The sequence below is a fragment of the Phacochoerus africanus genome, chromosome 3 (assembly GCF_016906955.1).
Source record: "Phacochoerus africanus isolate WHEZ1 chromosome 3, ROS_Pafr_v1, whole genome shotgun sequence".
NCBI lineage: Eukaryota > Metazoa > Chordata > Mammalia > Artiodactyla > Suidae > Phacochoerus > Phacochoerus africanus.
The window spans coordinates 55,675,995-55,697,599 of record NC_062546.1 but is presented as its reverse complement, the minus strand read 5'-3'; the positions used below and the strand labels follow the sequence as shown (position 1 = coordinate 55,697,599).

At 38.5% G+C, this 21,605-nt stretch overlaps 1 long non-coding RNA gene across 1 annotated transcript in view; it reads left to right on the top strand.

Moving 5' to 3' along the window:
• The window catches only part of LOC125122131 (uncharacterized), a 70,989-nt gene that overhangs the window by 9,763 nt on the left and 39,621 nt on the right, over nucleotides 1-21,605 (top strand). Inside the window, exon 2 of the long non-coding RNA XR_007133704.1 lies at nucleotides 19,846-19,916. This is a non-coding gene — a long non-coding RNA (uncharacterized LOC125122131). The remainder of the gene's footprint in view (nucleotides 1-19,845; nucleotides 19,917-21,605) is intronic.

The following is a 21,605-nucleotide window of genomic DNA, read 5'->3' as shown; positions in this document are numbered from 1 at the left end:
CAGCCACAGCAATGTGGGATCCGAGCCTCTTCTGCGACGTACACCACAGGTCACTGCAACGCTGGATCCTTAACCCACTGAGCAAGGCCAGGGATCGAACCTGCAACCTCTTGGCTCCTAGTCAGATTCGTTAACCACTGTGCCACGACGGGAGGGAACTCCATCAGTTTCTTGACTTCCTCTTTCCCAATAATCTTTTACTTCACCCGACCTCAGCTATGTGCTAGACCTTGCAATTACCAATATGTAAAAAGTGCCATTATTTCTAGCCACAAGTCCCCATTTCATGACCATCTCCTCTTTTCCTTCCACCTCAATCTATAACAATTCTACCAAGGCTAAATTCCATGATCAACCATCATAAGCTCTTTCTTGAATACATGCTCAGCGTGGTGGGCTGAATAATCACCGCACGAAAGATATCCATATCCTAAATCACCAGACTTGGTGAATATTCCTGCGAATGGCAAAAAAGGAAGCTGCAGATGTGATTAAATTAAGAATCTTGAAATGGACAGGGTATCCTGGCTTTTTCGTGCAGGTTCTAAGTGCAATCGCATAAATATTCATGAGAGGGAGACAAAGGGAGACACAGAGAAGAAGAGAAGGTTCTGTGAGCAAGATGATGGCAGAGCTTGGAATGATGCAGCCACAACAAGCAAAGAATGCTGGCAGCCCCCAGAAGCTGGCAGAGGCAAGAAATGGATTCTCCTGTAGGGGGAATGCAGCCCTTTTGGCATACTGATTTGCAGCCCATTGATAAATGATTTGAACTTCCGACCTTGTGAACTGTGAGAGAATAGATTCCTGTTGTTTTACATGGACCCTATTGGTAGCCATTTGTTACAGTAGCCATAGGAAAGTGATAATTCCATTTTTAATACTTGGGTGAAACCACAACCTTGGTTAAATTCAACGTCAGAATTTAACCTGCAGAATATGATCTGCAGATGTGCAGATTTATGCCTTATCTGCATTCAGGCAGCTGAATGTGAGTAAATAAAAATCACAACCAGTTCCCAGGCTAGGAGTTGAATCAGAGCTGGAGTTGCTGACCTATGTCAGCAGCCACAGTCACACGGGATCGGAGCCACATCTGTAGACCTATGCTGAAGCTTGAGACAATTCCAGATCCTTAACCTAACTGAGTAAGACCAGGAATCGAACCCTCATCTTTGTGGATACTAGTCAGGTTCTTAACCCACTGAGCCACAGTGGGAACTGTGTTGTTACTTTTTTTAAGGTGATACCATCTTTCCCTGGCTTCAGTGGCCTCATGATAGGTATCCATGCTTCTACCTGTTTCCCCATTGTATCAATTCTCAGCACATGAGCGCGTGTTCCTTTTGAATGTAGGTCAGAACAGGTCACTCTAGCCAAAAATCTTCTAATTTCTTGGAGTAAGAATCCAAAACCTTGCAAAGGCCGCAAGTTCCTACATGATGAAGTCCCTTTGAGCATATTTATTTGTTTATATTCGGTCTTTTTTGCCTTTTCTAGGGCCACACCCGCGGCATATGGAGGTTCCCAGGCTTGGGGTCTAATCAGAGTTGTAGCCACCAGTCTACGCCAGAGCCACAACAACACCAGATCAGAGCCACATCTTCGACCTACACCACAGCTCATGGCAATGCCCAATCCTTGACCCACTAAGCGAGGCTAGGGATCGAACCTGCAACCTCATGGTTCCTAGTCAGATTCATTAACCACTGACCCATGACAGGGGAACTCCAAGCACATTTATTAAAACTTCCTCTTCCTGCATTCTGCTGTCCCTCATATACACCAGGCATATTCCTGCCCTGGGGCCTTTGTACCAGCCATTTTGTCTGCATGTATCTCTCCTTAATTGATGCATATGGCTAAATTCCTCACATCTTTTAAATAATTTCACTTAAAATCCTCAGAACGGCCTACCCTGATCACCTGATAGAAATTGTACTATCATTGAACTTTTAATTCCTCTTGTCTTCTTGTATTTTTCTTTTTATTTCCCAAGGGATTTACCACTTTCAAACATACTAATTGTTTACATAGTTTTATGTGTAGAATTTATCGTCTATCTTCCAGCCTCTGGAATATAAACCCTTCGAAGGTGAGATCTTTGTTTTGTTCACTGATGTACTATAAGCACTTAAAAATTAGCTGGCACATGGAGTTCCTGTTGTGGCTCAGTGGGTAACGAATCCGACTAGGAACCATGAGGTTAAGGGTTCAATCCCTGGCCTCGCTCAGTGGGTTAAGGATCCAACGTTGCCATGAGCTGTGGTGTAGGTCACAGATGTAGCTCGGATCTGGCGTTGCTGTGGCAGTGGTGTAGGCCAGCAGATACAGCTCTGATTGGACTTCTAGCCTGGCAAACCTCCATATGTCGTGGTGCAGCCCTAGAAAAGGCAAAAAGACAAAAAAAAAATTACCTGGCACATAGTAGGTGCTAAAATATTTATTACTTTGTGAGAACCAATTTAGAGTTGCTTAAGAGGTATAAAATTTTTATTATAGAAGATGTAAGTGTAAATTAATATTATAATTTTAATAATTCATGTCAATCTATAAAGCTCATCTTAAGAAGTCTCCCCTCTTCAAACATGTAACTTTTGAAAAAAATCATGGCCTGATATTTTTCTTATGTTGACCTGGAAATTCACTGGTTTTATTTTGGAATTTCTATTTTAAAAATGACACAAAAAATAATCTCTTCATAACAGCATATAATGGCCATACTCAAAGGATTATGTAATAATCAATTTGATGTTATATATGCTTAAATTTATACAAATAAGCTCTGTTATCCATAGCATTAGAATGTCAAAGAGGCAGAATAAAGAACTAATGTATATTGCATCTCTAGCTTCTATATTTAAGATGTATATCTTTCATTCCACTATTAAAATTGGTTTGTATTTCCAGTATGAGGCTAAGTAATTTACATATGCTATTTCAATGAATTAGCTCAACAATCCTATCTACTAGGCAAAATATGCCTTTTATATGTGGGAAAACTGAAATGAGAAGAATTGAAGTAATATGCTCCAAGTGGCATGAATAGAAGTTGTCAGAAGGGGTCTATAGGAGTTCCTGTTGTGGCGCAGCAGAAGCGAATCCGACTAGGAACCATGAGGTTGCGGGTTTGATCCCTGGCCTCACTCAGTGGGTTAAGGATCGGGCGTTGCTGTGAGCTGTGGTGTAGGTTGCAGTCACGGCTTGGACCTGGTGTTGCTGTGGCTGTGGCGTAGGCTGGCAGTTGTAGCCCCAATTGGATCCCTAGCCTGAGAAACCCTAGCCTGGGAACCCCTAGCCTGGGTGTGGCCCTAAAATGACAAAAAAATAAAATAAAAAGAAGGGGTCCATAATCCCAAAGCCTGTGTGAGACCCACACTCTGCTATGAGAGGCACCTGTGCTAATTTATGTAGGAGGCTAGATTCAAACACCATTTTTAACTTAGGGGCACTCCTTTCCAAAAACTCAAGTTCTCACACTGAAAGGAATGCAGTTCCATAGTAATGTACAGAGTAACTATTTTTGACATCCATTCCAGAAACCCAGGTATTCTGAACTTAACTCGTTCTCAGCTTCAAAGATACTTTGGGCTGCTCTTCCTCCAAAAGTTGGCTTAATTTTATCACATGACGTACTAAAGTACAGATGATGTAAAAGACATTTTCTTTATCTGTGGATGTGAGGAGACCGACCACCGATGTGGACTCTTCCAAGAGGATGCAAAGCACGCACACACACAGAAAACTTCTCCAAAAGGAGAGAAACACTCGTGTTTTCCGCATGAACATAAGGCTGAAGTAAAAAGCAGTAAAGAAGAAAACGTTTAGCCATTTTCACGAAGTTGTTAGGCCAACCCCTAGGACTGAAAAGTTGAAATCATAGAAATCTATAATTTACTCTCACTATTGTGAAATGTCACTGAGGAGGTCTTCACACAAATATGCCTTGTGGTGGGTAAATTGCTATGAAAAATATGAGCTGGGGTGAATTCTTCCATTTAAAGATCCTAAGAGCAGCCGGATGTGTAACCACAGGCTGTAGTTTCAAAGCCTTAGAGGACCTACAGGCTGACATTCTGGCTCTGCTCACATATAGTTCCTGGATTTTATCTGTAGTTATTTAAAAGTGAGTCATTTCTGAGGCATATTTACTCTGAAGTTAATGGTGAAGAATTATATTTCAAAATAAATCATCATTTTTTTCCCCAAAGCATCTGTAACCCTAAAAATAACTATCTAAAATTATTCCTCAAAACAGCAATGAATGAAAGGATAAGTTAAAATTGAATAAGAAAGGGAATAAGCTAAATAATAGTGAATATGAGAAATAAAACATCAGAGTTGGGAGTCTACTTATATTACTCAAAAACAGAAAAATAGATCCAAGGCCTTTTTTGTAAAATGTGATTTTTTTCTAGAATTTATATTTCCTAATTTTTTTAAAAAATTGAAGATCCATAAATTTCTAAATTTCTGCTATTTCTAGTATAAGAATTATTTTCTCCAAATATTGTTCTGATCTTTGTCTTAAAAAAATATAGTGTTATTGAGATATAGTTCACATGCCATAAAATACACCCATTCAAGTGTAAAATTAATGGTTTTCAGTACATTCAAGTACTTGAGTGTCCATCAGCACAACCAATTTTAGACCATTTTCATCACCCTTAGAAAAAAAACCCCAAAGCTTTGTTGTCACACCTTGCCCGACTCATCACATCCTCTGCAGCCCTAAGCAACCGCTCATCTACTGTCTGTCTATAAATTTGCCAATTCTGGCTGGACATTTTATATAAATGGAATCATATTTTATGTGGTCTTTTATATATAGTTCTTACTTAGAATAATGTTTTAGAGGTTCATCATGTCGTAACATATGTCAGAATCCATCCTTTTTTCTTGCCAAATAATTCTGTTGTGTAGTTTTACTACTTTATATTTAACCATAGATTAGTTAAAGCATAATTGGGTTGTTTCTGCTTTTTGCTGTGATGGATAATGCTTCTATGAATATTTTGGTACATTTGGGCATGGACATGTTTTCATGTCTCTCGGGTATAGACCAAAGGGTAGAATTGCTGGGTCATAGAGCACCTCTATATTTAGCATTTAAGGAAGTGCTTATTATGCATATGTTATACATTTTAAATTGTTGCACAGTTCTTTTTAGTTTGTTCAGCTGTTTTTCTTGTAAGACAAAGGGTGACAACGTCCAGGCTCTTTACATGTCCCACCTGATACTGGAAATTCTGATACTCTCATCCTCTTACCTGAGAGCTTATTGTCATTCTGAATCATTGGCTTCTGTGCACCAGGCAGAGCTGGGACAGAGAGCTAAGTTTAGCTAAGCTGAGTGGTTTTGGTGGATCTGAGCTTTCTCTTTTCTGAAGTTGTGTTAAATATGCTGTATTCCGAGGATGATTTGTCTTCAACTTGATACCAATTCACTATGGAGCCTTGTTTGTTTTTTGTTTTGTTTTACTGTGGATATCCCATGTACCATCCATCCAAGAGTGAGACAAGGTTAAGGGAGAAAACTTATTTTTCTTTCCTTTATCTTTTTAATTTTTTTTCGTCATTCTCTCTCTTTCTCCAAAATCTGTATCAGTGTTGTTACATTTTCTTAGTTTACTTCCCACTAGTCTGTGTGGGTTTTTTTTTTTTTTTCTGATTTCTAAATTTATTGCTATTTTTTTTTTTTTTTTGCTACACCTATAGCATATGGAAGTTCCTGGGCCAGGAACTGAATCTGAGCTATAGCTGGAACCTATGCCAAATCCTTAAATGATAGTGGAAATGCCAAAATTTTTTGTTAATAATTTATTGGACCTGAGAGATTCTGTATTTACTATCATGGTAAAGTCTACTTGGAAGTTTGAAGAAATTTTTCAAGTAGAACACGTTAATCAGTATTTGGAAAAAAAAAGGTTTAGAATTTGTTACAAAGGAAGCAAAACAAAACAAAACAAAACAACATATATATATACATATATATATATATGTATATATATATATATATATACTTTTTTTTTCTTCAAGGAAAAGACAATCTGGTGGGGGGGAGAATTCAGTGGCAGAGCCCATGAGTGGTGGTCAGTAGATGCAGGGTTTATCCTGGGTGTGCCACTGAACCTGACACCGTGTGACTTGGGACAGAGGTATCTCCACTCTTCAAAGATTATTTGAGCATTTAGTATTTTCCCAACATCAATCACATCACTGGGGATTTAATGATGAATAAAACAAATTCCTACCCTTAAGTGTTTGTCATTAGGAATGACATTCCTTTAAAATAGGAATTTTAAAATATTCTTTTAAAATATGGAGTTTCACTGTTTCTTTATCTGCTTAGAGCTCACTTTCCTATCTTAAGATGAGATGCTTTCCTAACTACCATTTGATACCATACCTTTAACGTGAGCATTCTTGGATGCACAAGGACAAAAATGCTAGAACTTTAACAAGATATGAGATGAAAAAAGAAAGGATCTCTGTCACGGCAAACTCATCTAAAGAAAACGCTAGATTCCAGATATGTGATATCATATGATATTTGTCTTTCTCTTTCTGATTTACTTCACTAAGTATGAGAGTCTATAGTTCCATCCATGTTGCTGCAAATGGCATTATTTTGTTCTTTTTTATGGCTGAGTAGTATTCCATTCTGTATATATACCACATCTTCCTATTCCAATCATCTGTCGATGAAGTGGAAAGGAGTGGGATGGATTGGGAGCTTGGGGTTAATACACACAGACTATTGCCTTTGGAATGGATTAGCAATGAGATCCTGCTGTGTAGCACTGGGAACTATGTCTAGTCCCTTATGATGGAGCATGATAAGATGAGAAAAAAGAATGTATACATGTATAACTGGGTCACCATGCTGTACAGTAGAAAAAAAAATAATGTATTGGGGAAATAAAAAATAAATAAATAAATAAAAGGGAAAAAAAGGAAAACACTAGAGCTGATTGATTGTTTGCAAATTTAAAACTCTTTAAAAGGAAGGGGAGGCCCATCAGCATATTAAATGCCCATCCTTTCAAAAAATAAGTTCTTAAGTTACTAGATAGGACAGTGGGAGATCTGATGTGCTTGGGCTCTATACTCTGTGATTTCTTGCCAACTTAGAGGAAACAATTTTTTTTTGCTAATCCATGTAATACATTTTTTAAAACTTTTGTTTAATTGAGTTGGTGTACAGTAGGATATGTTTCAGGTTTACAGCATAGTGAGTCACAATTTTGAAAGGTTATAGTTATTATAAAATATTCCACTGATCCATATTTCTATCTTTGAACCAGTACCATATGGTTTTGATGATTATTGCTTTGTAGTATAGTCTGAAGTCAGGGAGCCTGATGCCTCCAGCTCCGTTTTTCTTTTTCAGAATGGCTTTGGCAATTCTGGGTCTTTTGTGCTTCCAAACAAACTTTAAAATATTTTGTTCGAGTCCTGTGAAAAATGTCCTTGGTAATTTGATAGGGATTGCATTGACTCTGTAGATTGCCTGAGGTAGTATAGTCATTTTGATAATATTAACTCTTCCAATCCATGATCATGGTATGTCTTTCCATCTATTTGTGTCATCTTTGATTTCTTTCATCAGTGGGCTGTAGTTTTCAGAGTACAGGTGTTTTGTCTCTTTAGGTAGGTTTACTCCTAGGTATTTTATTCTTTTGGTTATGATGGTAAATAGGATTGCTTCCTTAATTTCTCTTTCTGATCTTTCATTGTTGGTATATAGAAATGCCATTGATTTCTGTGTATTAATTTTGTATCCTGAGACCTTGCCAAATTCATGGATGAGCTCTAGCAGTTTTCTGGTAGTCTTTAGGATTCTCTAGGTATAGTATCATGTCATCTGCAAATAGTGATAGTTTTACTTCTTCCTTACCAATTTGAATTCCTTTTATATCTTTTACTTCTCTGATTGCCATAGCTAGGACTTCCAAAACCATGTTGAAGAGTAGTAGTGAGAGTGGAGATCCTTGTCTTGTTCCTGATCTCAGTGGGAATTCTTTCAGCTTTTCACCATTGAGAATGATGTTCTCTTTGGGTTTGTCATATATGGCCTTTATCATGTTGAGGTAGGTTCCCTCTATGCCCACTTTCTGAAGGGTTTTTATCAGAAATGGGTGTTGGATTTTGTCAAAGGCTTTTTCCACATCTATTGAGAGGATCATATGGTTTTTATTCTTCAGTTTGTTGATGTGGTGTATCACACTGATGGATTTGCAGATTTTGAAGAATCCTTGCATCCCTGGGATAAATCCCACTAGATCATGATGTACAATCCTTTTAATGGATTGTTGGATTTGGGTTGCTAGTATCTTGCTGAGGATTTTTGCATCTATGTTCATCAGTGAAATTTGCCTGTAGTTTTCTTTTTTTGTGGTATCTTTGCCTGGTTTTGGTATCAGGGTGATGGTGGCCTCATAGAATGAGTTTGGGAGTATCCCTTCCTCTGCAATTTTTTGAAATAGTTTCAGAAGGAGAGGTGTTAGCTCTTCTCTAAGTGTTTGATGGAATTTGCCTGTGAAGCCATCTGGTCCTGGACTTTTGTTTGTTGGGAGTTTTAAAATCACAGTTTCAATGTCAGTTCTTGTGATGGGTCCATTCATCTTTTCTATTTCATCTTGGTTTAGTCTTGGAAGATTGTACTTTTCTAAGAATTTGTTCATTTCTTCTAGGTTTTCCATTTTATTGGTATATAGTTTCATATAGTAGTCTCTTATGATCCTTGGTATTTCTGTGATGTCCATTGTTACTTCTTCTTTTTCATTTCTAATTGTATTGATTTGAGTCCTCTCTCTTTTTCTTGATGAGTCTGGCTAAGGGTTTATCAATTTTGTTGATCTTTTCAAAGAATCAGCTTTCAGTTTCATTGATCTTTTCTATAGTTTTCTTCATTTCTATTTCATTGATTTCTGCTCTGATTTTTATGATTTCTTTCCTTCTACTAATCTTAGGTCTTGTCTGTTCTTCTCTCAAGCTTCTTTAGATGTAACGGTAGCTTGTTTATTTGAGCTTTTTCTTGTTTCCTGAGGTGGGCTTGTATTGTTATAAACTTTCCTCTTAGAACGGCTTTTGCTGCATCCCATAGGTTTTGGAGTGTCGTATCTTTGTTGTCATTTGCTTCTAGGTATTTTTTAATTTCCCCTTAGATTTCTTCAGTGATCCATTGGTTGTCTAGTAGCATGTTGTTTAGTCTCCACGTGTTTGTGTTTTTTGCAGTTTTTTTCTTGTTATTGATTTCCAATTGTATAGTGTTGTGGTTGGAAAAGATGCTTGATATGATTTTGATTTTCTTGAGTTACCTAGGTTTGATTTATAGCCCAGGATGTGATCAATCTTAGAGAATGTTCCAAGTGCACTTGAGAAGAATGTGTATTCTGTTGCTTTTGGATGAACTTTCCTATAAATATCTATTAAGTCCATCTTGTCTAATGCTTCATTCAGGGCCTGTGTTTCCTTATTGATTTTCTGTCTGGGTGATCTGTCCATTGCTGTAAGTGGGGTGTTAAAGTCCCCCACTATTATTGTATTATCATCGATTTTTCCTTTTAAGGTTGTTAGCAGTTCCCTTATATATTGCGATGATCCTATGTTGGGTGCATAGATATTTAAAATTGTTATATATTCTTCTTGGATTGATCCTTTGATCATTATGTATTGACCTTCCTTGTCCCTTAAAATATTCTTCACTTTAAAGTCTATTTTTTCTGAGTATTGCTACTCCAGCTTTCTTTTGATCCCCGTTTGCATGGAATGTTTTCTTCTATCCTCTCACTTTCAATTTGTATGTGTCCCTAGAAGTGAAGTGGGTCTCTTGAAGACAGCATATATATGGATCTTGCTTTTGTATCCATTCAGCCCATCTATGTCTTTTGGTTGGGGCATTTAGTCCATTAAAATTTAAGGTAATTATTGATATGTATATTCTTATTGCCATTTTATTAATTGTTTTGGATTTGTTTTTATTGCTCTTTTTTCTTCCCTTCTTCTCTTGTTCTGTCCTCTTGTGGTTTGATGACTATCTTTACTGTTGTATTTGCGTTGATTTTTCTTATTTGTTTGTGTATCAATTGTATATTTTTGGTTTGCAGTTCTTCTGAAGTTTTGATATGAGTGTCCTTCTCTCTCTCTCTTTCTCTCTCTCTCTCTATATATATATACATGAGATTTTTTTTAAAGTTGTTGGTCTCTTAATTGCAAGTGCATCTCCAGTGTCCTGCATTTGTACCTACCTCTTCTCATGATTTCTGATTTTGGTGGCATAATTGTGCATGGATGATTTGTATCTTTATTGTATATATACCTTTATTGGTGAGCCTTGTCATTTGTGGTGTTTTTGTTTCCTGTTGCAGCCTTTTCTTTTCTGCCTAGAGAAGTTCCTTTAGTATTTGTTGTAAGGCTGATTTAGTGTTGCTGAATTCGCTTAGCTTTTGCTTATCTGTGAAGCTTTTGATTTTTCCTTCAAATCTGAATGAGAGCCTTACTGGGTAAAGTAATCTTGGTTGGAGGTTTTTTCCTTTCATCATGTTAAGTATATCATGCCACTCCCTTCTGGCCTGCAGAGTTTCTGCTGAAAAATCTGCTGATAACTTATTGGGGTTCCCTTGTATGTTACTTGTTTCTTTTCCCTAGCTGCTTTCAAAATTTTCTCTTTGTCTTTAATTTTGGTCAGTTTGATTAATATGTGTCTAGGTGTATTCCTCCTTGGGTTTATTTTATATGGTACTCGTTGTGCTTCCTGGATTTGAGTGAGTGGTTCCTTCCCCATGTTAGGGATGTTTTTGGCTATTATCTCTTGTAGCATTTTTTCTGTCCCCTTCTCTCTCTCTTCTCCTTCTGGCACCCCTATAATACGGATGTTGGTGCATTTAATGTTGCCTCAGATTTCCCTGGGACTCTCTTAATTTGTTTTCAATCCTTTTTCTCTTTTCTGTTCTGCATCCATAATTTCTACTAATCTGTCCTCCACCTCGCTTATTCGTTCTTCTGCCTCCTGTATTCTGCTGTTAGCTGCTTCTAGTGAATTTTTTATTTCAGTTATTGTATTTTTGCATCTCTTCTTGTTTAAGTTGTATGTCTTATATTTCTTTGCTCAGTGTTTCCTATAAGTTATCCATCTTTGCCTCCAGTTTATTTCCAATGTCTTGCATCATCTTCAGTATCACCAGTCTAAAGTCTTTTTCCTGGAGGCTGAGAATCTCCTCATCACTTAGCTGATTTTCTGGGGTTTTTTGTTTCTCCCTCATCTGAGTTATAGTTCTCTGTCTTTTCATTTTTATAGGTTTTTGGTGTGGTGACCTTTTTACAGATAATAGAGTTGTAGCCTCTCTTACTTCTTGTGGCTGAAGTTGGTATGGGGGCTTGCTGTAGGCTTCCTGATGGGAGGAACTGATGCCTGCCCACTGGTAGGTGGAGCTGATTCCTATCCCTCTGGTGGGTGGGGCTTTGTCTCCCGATGGGATTAGAGCTGGGTCTGTGTGCCTGGCGGGGGTGGGGTGGTCCTTTAGGCAGCCTGTTTACTGATGGGTGGGGCTGTGGTCCCACCTAGATTGTTGGTTGCCCTGGGGCTTCTCGGTGCTGATGGATGGGGCCAGATTTTCCCCAATGACCACCTCTAGAGAAAGGCACACTGCTGAATATTCTGGAGAGCTTTTCTTCCAGTGTCCTTCCCCCACAACAAGCAGCATTCACCCCTGTTTTCCCAGGAGGTCCTCCAAGAACTGCAGTCAGGTTTGACCCAGATTCCTATGGAGACTTTGCTTTGCCCTGGGACCCAGTGCACATGAAAGCCTGTGTGAGCCTTTTAAGAATGGGGTCTCCATTTCCCCCAGTCCCATGGAGCTCCTACACACAAGCCCCACTGAACTTCAATGCCAGATGCTCTGGGGGCTCTTTCTCCCAGTGCCAAATCCCCACACGTAGGAGTTTGATGTGGGGCTCAGAACTCTCACTCCTGTAGGTGAGTCTCTGTGAACCAGTTACTTTCCAGTCTGTGGGGCTTCCCACCCAGAGGTATGGGGCTGCTTATATTGCAAAATCACCCCTCCTACCTCTTGATGTGGCCTCCTCTTTGTCTTCCGGAATAAGATATCTTTTAGAAGGTTTCCAGTCCATTTGGTTGGAGATTGCTCAGCATTTTGTTGTACATTTTGTTGGTTTTAGAAGAGAAGCTGAGCTCCAGTCCTTCTATCCAACCATCTTAATTCCATCTGGATGCTAGTCTCTTGTATAGTTATTGTAAAATATTGACTAAACTCACTGTGTAATACTTTCTTCAGTTTAGATATTACCAAGCCTGCTACTATGTTCCATAATTCTCAGTTGTGTAATCATTAAAAGAAAATATTACAGTGGTTTAAAACAATAGGTAAACAAAGGATCAAGGGATTTTATTAATTCTCCTCCTAATTCAGGGACAAAAGAGCACACTAAGAATCATTGCATATTCCCCCCCCCCTTTTTTTTGCACAAATAGCTGAATATTGAACTCCAAAAGGAGAACAGGTGAAAGATATGTTTGGGGCTCCCTTCTCTTCCCTGTGCAAAAGATGTGGCTAGAAGAGCAGAACAGGGAAGAGCAGATGCTAAGTATTTAACTCTCAGATTACATGGAACCTTGTTTCTGAACTTCTTCATCTTCAAATTATTTATTCCATATACAGTTCATTAAAATGTCACTTAAAGATGAAGAGAGGAGTTCCTGTCATGGCGCAGTGGTAATGAATCTGAGCAGTACCCATGAGGATGCAGGTATGATTTCTGGTCTTGCTCAGTGGGTTAAGGATCTGGCATTGCCATGAGCTTTGGTGTAGGTTGCAGATGCAGCTCAGATCCTGCATTGCTGTGGCTGTGGTGTTGGCTGGCAGCTGTAGCTCCAATTCCCCAAGCCTGGGAACTTTCACATGCCGTGTGTGAGGCCCTAAAAAGAAAGACAAAAAAAAAAAAGATGAAGAGAAATAGCAAATAATAGTATCTTTCATCTAAAATCAGAAAACTTCAAGCCTTCTCAAAAGGTGTTGAGAAAGGAATAAAGCATTAACTGGGAAAGCTTTGCTTACTTGTGTCTCAAGTTCTCATCATCAAAGTTAAACATCAGATATTTTTCCATGAAATTTAATAACCAGTTTATTCTTTTTTATAAAAATACAATTTATTTGCTGTTATATTGCTAGCAGAAGACTGGAAATAATTCAGCTGTCAAATAACAGAAAAATTGTTAAATTATGGTTTATCCATACAATGAAATTCTACAAAACTAATTAAAATTTATAGATGTATCCTCTTATTCTGTGTGTGTGCATGTGTGTGTGTGGTAGGAGGTAGTGTCAAGGCAGATTTTGATTCTGAATTTAAAGAATGTCTAAGACATATACTATTTTATGAGAAACAAATGCTCTGTGGATGTTAAAATAGAACAAGGAAACCAACCCCCACTATGGGCACTGAACTTTGGACCAACACTAAGCGCTCCATTAGCATGTCATCTCTTGGACCCTAGATGGGTCTTTGTTCCAAATTTGTCTTTAAAGCTACCTGGAGCAGCACGGTAACTAGAGAAGTGATATTAGTTTTAGGAGACAGCCTTTAATCTAAGTGCACCTTCTGGAAAGAAAATGGATTTAGAAGACTGATCTGCTAGTGGGAATTCTGTTGCAACCCCTGGGCTCATTTCTTTTTGAAGTGTTTTGTAGTCCACAAGCACCATGGGCTCTGACTCTGAACCAGTTGCTTTGTATTTATTAGTCATTTACTTCTCATAATAATCTAAAGAAGGAGTGCAGTCATTGTCCTTGTTTCAAAGGTAGGATTAAGGGAAAGTAAGGTGACTTACTCAGGACCACACACCCAGTAAGGAGCTGAACCAGAACTGAAATAAAAGCCGTCTGACTCTAAAGACCTTGCTTTTGTTTACCATCCTTTCCTCTCTGAGGCTCAATTTCAGCCCAAAATGCTATAAACACTGGTCAAAGGTGGTTGTGGTTTAAAGAAAGCCAGACTCCTGTTGGCCCAGATCCTTGCCCCAGCACTATATGGCGATACAGCAAACTGGCATAGGAATCTGGCTCAGAAATGCCTCTAACACCAGGGAGGATTATCTGGCTTACGTTGAATGGTTTTATGTTGGGTTCCTTTCAAATGTGTCACTGAGGCATCATTAAATGATGCCACACAATTGCATATTCTGGGCATCTAACAGCAGGAAACAGATCTACCTGCAAGCATTCCAAAAGACTTCATGATTTCTTCCCTGCCTTGTACCCACCAGCTAAATGATGAATTCACTCTTTTCCACAATGACTCATGTTCTTCTTGATTCTCTATGAAAGCTCACACTTTGTGCCTGTTTAAATGTTGCCCATGCTCATGGTTCAAAAGATATGCAAGCTTTCCCAGTTTTCCTAAGTGGAAGTAACAGTTCTTTCCAGATTTTCATTGTGATGGTTGCCATTCATTATCCTCCTCATCTAAGAGCTCTTTTATGCCTTCATTATTTCTCTTCCCTAACCATAAAAGCATGTCTGCCAAACCAGATTTGGTCTTCTGTACTCCACAATGCCTTGTCCATAATAGGAATTCAACAAAATTTTTTTAAAAATAAATAAATGATAAATGAACAAAGTATGTTGAAGAGCCAGAATCTTGACAAATCTTAAGGGAGAGGTTGATGGAAGCAGACATTCATGCAGCAGTTGAATAATTTGGCGTTGCGTCCATCCAGCAGGACAGTTACTCAGAGGACATGATGCTTATTTTCATTCAGCATTACCAGATGCCTATGAAACTCCTCTAGCAGACTTTTGTGGGGATCTTGCTGTCATATTCCATCCCGGTGGAGGTATATGGAGACCAAAAAATCAAATCAAATCAGCATGGAGTATTTAGGATGAAATAGCTGTCTTGGCATGTGGACATATTTGAGGGGTCGCACAAGGAAACTAATAGAGAGACAAGATTCCTCCACCTAATTTCACTTTCTATTCCAATAAACACTTGCCAGACTTTCTTTCCTATCAAAAAAGTGCTAAGTCCTACTTTATAAAATGCATGGTGGAATAATCTATTTAAATCTGACTCCAGAGGTACCAGATATCACTAAGCCTTCCTTGGATTCCTTGGTAGTTGTGGGAGATGCAGATTGGGCCATGGTTTAGGACCTCAGACTCTCAAGGTTCAGTCATTGCTCTCAGTATCAATCTCAGTCTTTTTCGTCCTGACACTTGAACCACCAATAGCAGCTCCTTTGGCATTGGCATCATGTAAAGTTATCAATAAAGCAGAGGTGAATGTGTACATTGATAAAAGAGAGTGTCTCTTCTCATTCCCATCTGAGCATAAGCTTCCTGATATTAAGGTCAATTATTTTTTATGTCTTTTTAGGGCCACACCACTGCAGATGGACCTTCCCAGTCTAGGGGTCAAGTTGGAGCCACAACTGCCAGCCTACACCACAGCTCATGGCAATGCCAGATCCTTAACCCACTGAGTGAGGTCAGGGATTGAACCTGTGTCCTCATGGATGCTAGTCAGATTTGTTTCCACTGACCCAAGACAGGAACTCCAAGGTCAAATTATTTTTTATCTAAGACTGATTCATGGCTTTCAAACCAGAACAAGGGACTTAAGAGTGACGTGTGTGAATGTCATCAAAGTATTGGGAAAGTTGACGGCAAGGTTCCCCACTGCACATAGAGAACACTTCTCTAGCAAGTTCCCTGGATTCTCTTCCGCTTACAGGGGGCTCAACTCACACTGACAGGTTTACTTCTGCTTTTCTAGGCTGACTGTTCCCATCCTGCTGACACATTCTTTCCATAAATGGTGTTGATCTGGTTTCTGTATCCCAGTTCCCATGTCCTGGGTGATAGCCTATATGGGGAGACCTCCTCCTGCCCTGCTTTAAATAATTTAACCTCTGGGAGCATAAACATGGAATTCACATGCTGGAGCCCAGTTACCCTCCCCGCTTTTGCTTCTTCAAGTAAGAGTGTCCCACTCAGCCAGGCAAAGTCTATTTTTATGACTCTTAATTTTTCACTCTGAATTTCAACTCCTTTATTTTACACATTTCTCCAGAGCTAAAATAAATTATGATTCTTTGTTTGAGTCTTCCTTCTTCTCCTTCAGAGAGCTCTCAGAATCTCTTTTCTTGAGCTTTCCTAATTAAATACAAGATAACAATTTCCCTTCATTGTCCTAGCAACCAATTTCCATATTGCAAAAAAAATCCCTCAAAGCTGAAATATACTTGTAAAACATCTTGATTCTAATTTATCCTCTTGCAGGGATGTCCATAGTTCCATATTGACCAGATAAGAGGTAATAAAAGATATCAAATATGCAAGATTTTTCATGAATTTTTTAAATTTATTTTTTGTCTTTTTAGGGCTGCACCCACGGCATATGGAGGTTCCCATGCTAGGGGTTGAATTGGAGCTGCAGGTTCTGGCCTATGCCACAGCCACACAGAATCTGACCTGCATCTGTGACCTACACCACAGCTCATGGCAACGCCAGATCCTTAACCCACTGAGCGAGGCCAGGGATCAAACCTGTGTCCTCACGGATGCTGGTCAGATTCGCTTCCCCTGAGCCATGATGGGAACTCCATAAAATTCTTTTTTTTTTTTTAATTTCCCCAATACATTATTTTTTTTTCTTCTGTACAAAATTCTTACTAATGTTTGACTGGTTACTCTGTGTTGATTCACAAACTCCCTTATTCTTTGCCTTTACTTGGGAAGTCTAGAAAGCTAAAAAGTAACCTATGCAGACTTCTTTAATGCTAGGATTCTACAATGATGCACTTGTGAGAAATATGGAAGGCAGAAGTGTGCCGAGTCCATCTTCCTGAAAGTTTTGGATGGTGCTGCTGGAAGAGGGTGAATTTCCAAGCAAGTTCATAGAAATACGAAGTTCCTCCAGCACCAGACATTGTCCATTATATGGACTTTTGGACATGAAGACTAAATGGTGGTAAAGGAGTCAGTTTTAGCTTCTTATTTGCAGCAAAGCTCCCAAGTTGCAGTCTCAGTTCTATTTTCTGTTCTGTGTTGTTTTGTGTGTAATTCCAAGAGATTAAACCTAGACTTGTTCTTTGGACCTTCTAAAGATCTTGCAAATATCTAACCTACTGTATTGAATGCCTTTCTGCTTAAAACACCTGGAGTTCTTTCTGGTTCCTGAACCAAGCCCTGACTGATACACTGCCCCCATTACATGGAAAATGTGAATTCCAGGGACTTCCAGACCCATCCTTCCTAGGAGGCCTCCACCAGTCTCAGCACTCAGCACTCCTGCCAGACAGTGTGTTCTCATCACGCCGTCCAGAATCTATCATGCATGTCCATATTTCTGTGCTGTGGACCTGCCATTTACTCTTAATCATGTCCCACCCCCTTCTTCTTGCCTCCTCCCTGATTCCCTTTCTTGCACTGCATGCTTAAGAATCTTCTTCCATTTCTTTACTTCATTAGAACTAAGTCAACTACTTCTGCATCCGGTATGTAGATCTGTGGCTGAACTTGTCACCCCACATGGCAGGACGCCTTCAGATTTCTACTCCTCTTCTAGACTATTAGTTCTCTGAGCTCAGATACCTTGAACCCCATTTTTCTCAAAAGTCTAAAAAATTAATAATAGTAACTTAATAAAAACTTGAATGCATAAATGGAAATTATTCATGGCTTCTCAATGGCTTTATATTATTTCTATCCCCCTATGCTTGGGACACTTTGCAGCTGCCTATAAATAATAGTGGCCTTTTGGATGACAATGTTGTCCAGCCATGAATAAAGTAAAGCATTAAAATTTTCCACCCTCATGAACAGCATTTGCACATGTTTTATGGCTGTTTTCATGCTGATTTACCCCACTCAAAGCATTTGCATTTGAATAGGATCTGATTTATAGCATAAATGCTCAGAGGAGAGAATTGGATCTGTTTAGCTTGTTTGATATAGATACTGTGGCTGAATCTTCAAAATATGCTGGAGGATAATCATTTAAAGACTCATGCTAAGTGGAACATTCCTTCAGAGGCTTTTCCATTCTGTGCTTGTACAGAGAATATCCCTATTTGTTGCTTCACGTGTATAAAGAACAGGTAGTAGAAAGTGTCTTCTACTCTAAGGGGACAAATTACAGCAGGTGGCTATTTTATGACTTCTGAACACTGGTCTTTTCTTTTATGGGGATTTATATTTCAATGTGGCTTGAGAATTATTACAAGATTTCTGTTAATGCTGAAATGTGCAGCTAACTTTATAAAATTTTACTTTCTACTAAATTTCTCATTCTGATCATTAAAAGATAAATGTATTTATGGGATTGCCAAAGCAAGGATTGTATAAAAGTTTGTCTTTGTTTAATAGAATTTGAGAGAATTGAATTTTCCTGACAGTATGTACTTTTAACCTTTTTTTTTTTTTTTAAATTACACTTTTTTGACTCTTTTCATCAGAAGACAGGTTATTCTAAAGAAACATTAAGTGATTTCTTAAACCGAAAATTACTACCACCATTTCATGATTTTATGTTTTCTTTATATCACACACAAAGTCAAAAGTCAGTAATGAGTGCAAAATATTTATTAGGAATGAAGGTATGAAATAAGGTCATAATGGAATATTGACAGATTTTATATTGTTTTGATAACCATTGCTAAACTCCCTAAAGAAATATATACTCCCTTCAGGAGAAAACACACTGAAGGTGTTTTTGTAAATGGGTTGTTTTCACATGAAGCTCATTCCAAGCTACTTTTATGAACCAGAAATCTTTGTATCTTTGAGAATAAAATGGAAATTTGTCCAGTTATTGGACAATGAAGACACTGTCACCATCAACACACATAGTGAATTTGGGTACATTTATTTTACCTATACATCTGTTAGCTGTAGGCCCTATTTTTAGAGAAAAGTTGTATTCTCTGATTTTAATATTAAGGTGAATTGAAAATACTCTTTTAAAATATATTTCTTTACATTTAAACGTGTAAATGCTTTGTCATTGTTATGGCCACTCAAGGAATATGATGACCTCCCTGCCACCAGAAAATTTGGACAGGACGTCAAAACCAATGGCTCCATACACATACTAAAAGGGTGTGAACAACTCATTTCTGACATAATATTTTAAACAGAGGAGGGAAAACCTCCCAAGTCGACCCCAAAATGGAAGAGAGCAAGAAAGAAGCCTGGCCTTGGGTTTCTATGGTGGTTAGAAAGTGAGGGAATGAGTTTTTTCAAGTGGTATGAACTTCTTGGTGCCAAGAGAAAGAGCACCCAGACTTTTGTGTCAGCTTGTCCACATGTAGGACACAAGGAGAGAAGAGAGCTATTAGGCTTCAAAGCAGTCAGCAGTCAAATATCAACAATCTATATACAATATAATCAACAATCAATCAACAATATAATTATGCGAGGGTGAGTTCCTGTTGTGGCAGAGTGGAAATGAATCCAAGTAGCATCCATGAGATGTGGGTTCAGTCCCTGGCCTCGCTCAGTGGGTTAAGGATCCAGCAGTGCTGTGAGCTGTGGTGTAGGTCACAGACACAGTTCAGATCCTACATTGCTGTGGCTGTGGCATAGGCCTGTAGCTCTGATTCTATCACTAGCCTGAGAACTTCTGGGTGTGGCCCTAAAAAGCAAAAAACTAATAATGATAATAAGAATAATTTTGCTTGGAATGTTCTCCATTACAGAATATTGAGCTCCCTTAGGAGGTTAAGAATGCTTTGTACCATGCAACCTGACAAGCACAGCAGAAGGAACAAGAGCCTTGTTCACATTCTAATGTTATTACTTGTTTGTTTTCTTTTCACAGGGCTCTAGCGAGCAATGGGCGAGAATAAATGGATGCAAAACATCCGTGCACCAGGCAAATGGTCAATAACAGTAAGTCTTAGCGTATTTTGCTTGAGATTTTCTTAAACTCTGGCATTTATGGCAAATTTGGTTGCTGTAGCTATAGATGAAATAAAAATCAAGTTTAAACTTTGCCAAAGATAAAGTGGCTCACTAGTTAAAATGGCAAGGACAGATTTTAATTAGTAATAACTACTGCAATGGAGGAAAGAGTCCAGCATGAACTGAACTCAACGGAGGTGAATGGGAGTTTTAAAGACAAAAGGTGTGTTTAGGAAGGAGGCGATCAAGGGCTTGGTGAATAGAGTCTGGTAAGTGAAAAATTACTAAGAACAGAAGTGGGGCGTGGTCTATGTAAAACCTGTCTGGGTTTGCTAACTGGTACTCGTCAAAAAAAAGTTGGGAAGTTAAGCTCCTACTTTCCCACAGAGACTGGGAGACTGGGGTGATTCAGGTGTTGGCTGGAACCATGAATTTCGTTGGCAGCCTCAGGCAAACACTTTAGGGGTGGCTTAGTCTTCCTGGGGCTACAGCCTTGAGCTGTTAGAAACTATGTTAGTGTTTTTTCAAGTCTTTCTCCCTCTTTTTTTTTTTTTTTTTTTCCTTTCTAGGACTGTACCTGTGGCATATGGAAATTCCCAGGCTAGGGGTAAATTGGAGCTACAGCTGCAGGCCTATACCACAGCCACAGTAATGCCAGATCTGAGCTGCCTCTGTGACCTATACCCCAGCTCACGGCAACGCAGGATCCTTAATCCCCTGAGAGAAGCCAGGGATTGAACCCACATCCTCATGTATGCTAGTGGAGTTCCTTACTGCTGAACCACATTGGGGATTCCCGTTCAAGTCTTTGTAAGTCAAGCATGAGGACTCAGCAAGAAGAAAGTTTAGAGGATCCTGGCTAGAGTTTGGTCAAGCAGAGAATCTTTGTCAAGTTAAAAAGGGATATTAGAGAAATGGGCTTTGGAAGTTTATTCTAAATTTTAAAACTGCTAATATTGTTTACTAATACAAATTTTAAAATCCTTTGACTTGTTTAGACATAAAAATCTTAGCATATGGAGTCATTCACATATCAACATACAGTTGAAAAAGTATATGAGATTTATGATTTTTGGGGGGAAGGGTTTACAAGGCAATTTAAAAAACGTTATTTTGAAATAATTGTAAATTCATAAGTTGCAAAATATGTACAGGAGCTGCCAAGTATGCTTCACTCAGTCTCCCCCAATGGTAACATCTGACATAATTATAGCACAATATTGAAATCAGGAAATTGACAGTGTACAATCCAAAGAGCTTACTCTGATTTTATGGGTTTTATTCTTACATAGGAAAGTTAGTGTTTTAATTCTACAGTGATACACTGCATCTGAAATGCAGGGAAAAAAAAGCCATTGGTTATGCCAAGCTTTGGCATGGACCCATAACTTGAGTTGTATGCTTTTCAGTACCTTTAACTCTGTAATTGCCATACACAAGGCTCAATATTTTCTCTCATTCTTTTGTTTTGTTTTGCTTTAATTTTTGACATAATGTCAGACTCTGGTAAGAGTTACAAGAATTGCACAAAAATCCCATATTCCATTTAGCCAGATTTCTCAAGTATGCATATTTTATCCCATTTGCTTTACCCATCCCCCCCACACATACATACATACATATGCAAATGCACATTTTTACATGTTTTCTTCTAAATACTTCAGTGTTTATTTGGAA